Source organism: Pteropus vampyrus, unplaced genomic scaffold (assembly GCF_000151845.1).
Source record: "Pteropus vampyrus isolate Shadow unplaced genomic scaffold, Pvam_2.0 Scaffold149, whole genome shotgun sequence".
In the NCBI taxonomy this organism is placed as follows: Eukaryota; Metazoa; Chordata; class Mammalia; order Chiroptera; family Pteropodidae; genus Pteropus; species Pteropus vampyrus.
The window spans coordinates 2,857,964-2,864,741 of NW_011888930.1; the positions used below are offsets into that span (position 1 = coordinate 2,857,964).

Here is a 6,778-nt window from a genome sequence, read left to right on the forward strand (position 1 = left end):
TGTGGTCATTGGAGTACATAGAATTTCTAAGGGTAGGTACATGAAAGAATGGAATTCTTTCATGACATTACAATAAGTTAAGAACTTTTTTTTCAGAATATCAGGGGACATTGTTGTAGAAATAATTTCAATAATCCACAGCATGAGTTAAGTGTGAAGTACAGAGATCCGAAAGTGTGTGTTCTCAGTGAGTGCATTTTAATAATATTGGAATAAATTAATTAGCTACATTGTGACATTGTTTAATTTTGTACTTAAATCTTAATGTGAGAAAAAAGACTGAATTACAACATATGATCAGTATCTATGCGTTATTTTTATTTATTAACCTCCAATATTTTTCCCAGGGGCTGCATTTCCAGTGCTCTTGGAGGATTTTAGATTTCCCGGTATTGGTATTGTGTTTTTCCAGCCCAAGTCTTTGATAGTCTCAGTCAAAATTCAATTGATGTCGTGGGTTGATTTTTTCCCCCTAACTTTTTATTGAAACAGTCTATTTCTCTGGAATATTTTAAGGCTGTTCTTACCATTTACTGCTGGGTGGGAATTTTTTTTTTTTTTTTTTTTTGGCCATGCTGTTTGCTTAAACTATGAAGCCATTTCAAGTGGATGTGTTTTATCACCTTTTTTTTCCCCTTTAGAGGAACCTCCCTCTAATTTAAGGTTGTTAATAACCTCACCAAAGTGACATTTCTAATATTTATTTCTTTATTTTTCTCACTGGAATTACAGAATGAAGGACAGTGGTTTTTCAGCACTAGTGCTAATTCCAATCTATTGAAAGAAAGCTATAATGAATTGTTGATTATATCTCCTTTCAATGAAATTGTGTGTTATAAAAAGGAGATATTTTAAACATAAATGTAAAGCTAATAATTTAAAAAATACATGAGAAAAATAGCTAATATTAAGTAAAGCTAATAATGCTTTAAAATATATCTCATCCATTTGGAAGCTGAAAAACCAAAATGCATTTCCTAAAGTTATTTTTGGAGAAGAAAAAGCATTGAGATTACATCACTTAAATGAGTATAAGGGCATATATGTTATTACCTCTTTCTCATTATTATTATCAAGACAATTTATTCACAACAGGAATATGACATGTATATCCATTTATATTTCATCCTATAATCAAAGCAAGCAACATGCTCTTTGGAAACTTGTTAATGAAACAGAACAAAAATGATGGACTATATTAAGCCAAGAAATATGTTGGATCACTGAAGGTGAAGGAAAAAAATGGACATCATTTCCCTTTCACAGATGAAAACTTGAATGCTGTTTTATAAAATTATTCCAATATTTCCTGCTTCAATAGGGAGGAGTCTCCCATTTTGAAATTCCCCTGAGAAAGTGTTCTGACTTATTCTTAGTAAGTTACCACTAGCTGCATTCCAGCATGATGCTAATGAAAGCAGATTAAACCTTGTTCTACCATACCTCTTGCTCTAGCCAGCTCTTCTAATGTGTCCCAACATTCTAGATTCGCTGGGTCAGAGTGTGGGAGGATTAGGCATCCAGAAAAAACAATTCACAGTGTATGTCATACTGATGTGAGTGGGCACTGTCCTCTCACCATGTAACATGTAATCATCCTTTATTTTCAAAAATTGTAGAGAAAGTGCTGGACTGGTAGTCATTAAACTGGGGTTCTAGTTCTAGTTCTAATTTCATTTCTAACTTAGGAGGTAATCCTTGGAAGTCACATGGCCTCTCTTGGCCTCATTTTCTCAAGCGGTAAAATGAAGAACTTTTAGGCTACAAAAGTCTCTAAGATGTCTTCCAGATTTGAGACTGTAACTAGGTCCCCCAGAAATCAATTGGAATAATTACAGATTTATTAAGTAAAACACAGCACCAGCAAGGGATCTGCAGTCATCTGCTGACTGATGTTTTGAAATTCTTGTTTTGTGTTTTTTTATTTTTTAGGTAAGGGAACCCCTAGTTGACCTCACAGATTGCAAGGACCTTGTCAGCTTACAATCCCTTATTTTTTTATTTTTTATGCCTACAGCACTTGGTCTTCCTAGATGGTCTCCCATCCAAGTACTAACCAGGACCGACCCTGCTTAGCTTCCGAGATCAGATGGGATCAGGTTTGTTCAGGGTAGCATGGCTATTGACTTGAAATTCTTTAAACTGCATGACCCATTCTAAAAATCAGAACATAGTAGTTTCTCTTATCTTATTAGCATATATGCCATAAGAATAAGTAAAATTCCTAGGTATAAAACTGCTTAGAATTCTTCAGAAATCATCTTTAGTGAACATGCAATAGATAGCTGCCTATTAGAATGACTAAAGATATCTTCTAAACAAAAATGCTAAGAGAGCTGCTACTTTGAAGGAAGTAAAAAATTCAAGTGAAAAGCCATTTTCTTTTCTTTTAAAGAAACCCAAATGTTTTTCTCACATATTTTTACAATTAAGAATAGAGAATATTGACTTTTGTTATTAAATTTAACAATGAGGAAGGAGAGGCAGAGATTAGAGAGGAAACAAAAAATGAAAATAGAGGAAAAGAAAAAGAAGAAAAGGGAAAAAAGATACAGAGACAGAGAAAGAGGCGGACAAGACAAGAACAGAAAGAAACGATTATAAACATCAAAAAGAATCTCATAGAGAAGCAGGCGAAATGGCATAGATGGTAGAAGCTTCGCTCATCCCCTCTTGCGACCACACCAAATTTGAGACGGAAACACAGAGGAAACAGCAAGCAGAGTCGCCTGGGGTCTAGAGGAACAGAAGCCCTACAACTAGGGAGACAAATTAGAAATCACTCCGCGACGGTTGGAGGTAGGAGGGAGCAAAGATGCGAGGTTGCCCAGTCCCCAGTGGGACAGAGGGGACGGCTGTGGCAGCCAGCAGCTGCAGATGTTCCTCTTAAGGGGGCCGTATCCATAACCGGACTTACACAGTGATGAACCTGCTCACACTGAGCAACAACGCCAGGTCGGCTGCTCAGGGGTCACCAGGGACTTAGAGGGGGACACTGAGTTGTCGGAGCAAGGGCCAGAAGTGAGGCTTTCTACTTGGTAGAAGTGCTGGCATATCCATTGTTCCTCTGTTGAGTCCCCCTGCCCCCTCCCTCCAGCGTGCGGAAGCAGTGCCACCATAGCTGAGACATCATCAAACTGGATAACAGAGGTCGCTCCACCTAGAGGATTCCGTGAAGCTCCACCTCCTCCAACTCAGGGCCCTTCCCAAGCCACAACCAGTTGTGTCCTCTGCAAGTCCTGTGCAACTTGCTGAGCAAGCTCCAAGATCCACACTGGTGGCAGCTGGCCTCGGTTTCTGGCATGGCCTCTTGGATTGCTTGCTGAATCTTAACAGGTGGCCTAGAGGGACACAGGCTGGGGCTAAACATGGCCTGCAGCTGAACCCCTCTCAGGACTGTGCTACTGGACACCTACTACACAAAGCCACGCTAATAAGACCAAGAGACTTAGGAGCTTTGCTTAATACATAGAAACAGACACAGAAAGGCAGCCAAAATGGGGAGACAAAGAAGCAGGTCCCATATAAAAGGACAGAACAGAGCTCCAGGAAAAATGGAGTCAAGCAATCTACCAGATGCAGAGTTCAAAATACTGATTATAAAGATGCTCAATGAAATTAAGGGAAGTGTAGATGAACTCAGTGAGAACTTTAACAAAGAGATAAAAAACATAAAAATGGAAATGGAAATTATAAAAGAGAACCAGTCGGAAATGAAGAATACATTATCTGAGATGAAGAGTGTATTGGAGGGAATCAACAGAGTGGAGGAAGAGGATCGAAACACTGATATAGAGCATGGAGAAGCCAAGGATACCCAATCAGAATGGCAAGAAAAAAGTAACCAAAAACATAATAATAATTTAAGGAGCCTATGGGACAAAATTAAGAGTAATAACATCCATGTCATATGGATACCTGAAGAGAGTACAAGAAGTTGAATATGTATTTGAAGAAATAATGATGGAAAACTTCCCTGGCCTGGCAAAGGAAATAGACATACAACCCTAGGAAGCTCAGAGAGGCCCACGCCAAGACACATCATAATTAAAATGCCAAAGGTTAAATACAAAGAGAGAATCTTAAAAGCAGCATGAGAAAAGCAATTCATTACCTACAAAGGACCTCCCATAAGACTGGCAGACAATTACTCAAAAGAAACTGTGCAGGTCAGAGGGCTTGGCACAAAGTAGTTGATGTGATAAAAACCCAGGATCTACAACCAAGAATACTTTATCCAGCAAAGTTATCATTTAGAGTTGAAGGACAGATAAAGAGCTTCTCAGACAAAAATAAGCTAAAGGAATTTATCTAACACCAAGCCAGTATCACAGGAAATGTTGGAGGGACTTCTTTAAGAAGAAAGAACATGTATCAAAAACAGGAATAAAGAATGGTAATAGCTACATTCCTATCAACAAGTACCTGGAAAAGAATTAAGTGCCCCAACCAAAAGATAGAGTGGCTGAAAGGATAAGAAAACAAGACCTTCACATATGCTGCCTATAAGAGACTCACTTCAGATTAAAAGACAAACACTGACTAAAAAGAAGGGGTTGGAAAAAGATATTGCCTTGATGGACCTAGAGGTTATTGCGCCGAATGAAATAAGTCAGATAAAGAAAAAGTAGTCGACGTAACAAATAGCACATTTCACGTACATGTGGAACAAAAGAACAAAATAAAGAACAACAACAAAAATGGAAACAAACTCATAGATACCGAGAATATTCTGAGGGCTGCTAGACAGGATGGTGAAAAAGGGCAAAGAGACTAAGAAGTACAAATGGATGGATACAAAATAGTCATGGAGATATAAAGTGAAGCAGAAGGAAAATAGTCAGCAATGTTGTAAAAAATATGTAAGGGAGACAAGGGGACTAAATTTAGTGGGGTGACCACTTCATGAGTTATATGGATCTCTAATCACTATGATGTACAACTGAAACTAATATATTATTATATGCCAGCTATAAATGAAAAAAACTCATGGAATTGTACACTGTAAATATGAGCAACTAATTGTCTGTTATACTTCAATAAGGCTGGGGTGGGAGAATCTCATAGAAGTTAAAGAGAAAGGCAACAACAGATGGGCACTCAACGAATAGAACATGAGTCATTTTAAGAGAAAGGTTTTCATGGAGAAATAACTTAATAGATTTTAATGAAATATAGGTTTCATAAAGTTATTAGTTTTAAGCAATGATGGGTATGTGGGGAATGATAACCTCTTAGCACTTATCTCTGAGCCAACTGAAGAGGAATTCAAGACTGAATCAGTGTTTCCCCCATGTTAGTTATTTCAATTAATTAAAATTAACTTCTTCAATGGGTATTCCCTACCTACACTATTATAAAATGATAGGAACTAAAAGTTGATGCCTCCTCTAGAAAGAGGATGAGAAAAATTTAAGACAGGATAAAAAACAATTTTTAAAGTATTTTCTTCTTCATGAGAAAAATAAATCACAAAAGTGATTTATTTACAAGCCTTTTAGATAATGTATAACAACTGTTAATACCAATTTTTATACTGTTAATTAAAAAATAGAATATTTCTGATATTAAGGAATTAAATGCTACTTTTTTAGGTATAGATGACAGCATAATTATTACATTTTTTAAAATCCTTATCAATTGGAGATATAGTAGAAATGTATGAGTGAAATGACACGATTAATATAATTTGGCCACAGAAGTTTGTGTTTACAGATAAAACAAGTGTCAAAATATTTATAGTAGCTTAGTCTGGGAGGTGGGTACATAAAGATTCATTGTATTTTCTATTTTTATGTATATTTGAAATTTTCTATAACAAAAAATTAAAACTCTTTCCTTTGACTGAGTCAACTACATATAAAACATTCACTTGTTCAGAAGTGGCCCAAATGAATGCACAATCTCAGTTTCGAGGGCATCATGAAAGACTAGGAATTTTTGTTAGAGAAATTTCTTTGATTCCTACCTTTCTTTTGCAATGACTTCCACAACTTTATTTTTCAATGTCATCGAAGTTTTATTTTCAGAACAACTGAACTGTGTTTTCATAATTTCCACTTCAGAAACACCGGAAGTCTTAAGAAATGGATGAGAACCAGGTACTTAGTGTACAGTTTTCCATTGTGCTTTCTTTACCTATGCCCCAGATTCTAAAAGCAAAAGTGGAAGTATCATTATGATTTGGGTAAAGATGTCTCAGCTGTTCCATGAGAAACCCGGAGAAAGAGTTGCATTTGGAAGTCTTGCTTTGGCTATCACCTGAGACTGGTATCTTAGAGGTACCGTGTACGCAGTCTCCTGGAGAAGAATGCTTGCCTCTTACTCATGCACTGCTTTATTTGCAAGTTAAAATCTCAGAGGAGATGGCTTGTCCACGCAGCTGCAGAATGTGTATGTGATTATTGCGTCTGTTTCCATGACAACTGAACAATAACCGATAAACTACATACCCCAGGCAAATTTAAATTGACTTAGAAAAACTACATAGGGTTATTAGAAAATGTATGCTAAAATATCTTTTTTACTGTACCTCTCTCTATTTAAAATGATAGCTTATGAAGTAGAATTTTCATAGAAATCATTCTAACAGAGTTTGTGGTAGTAGCACGTATATCGCTAAATAAATCTTTAAAATGGTATAAAACAACCGTATTCGACAGCAGATACGTGAGTGGCTTAAATACCTATGTGTTAAATATATATGTACAAGGATAATGATATAGTTATAAAAAACTATGAGTCCTAGAAATCCAGGCCCAAATGTGTTTGAACATGA

The 6,778-nt window shown here is 36.5% G+C and overlaps 1 pseudogene; it reads right to left on the reverse strand.

The window, feature by feature from the left end:
* Positions 1 to 2,008: 2,008 nt before the first annotated feature.
* Positions 2,009 to 2,127, reverse strand: LOC111745245 (annotated as a pseudogene).
* Positions 2,128 to 6,778: the final 4,651 nt, after the last annotated feature.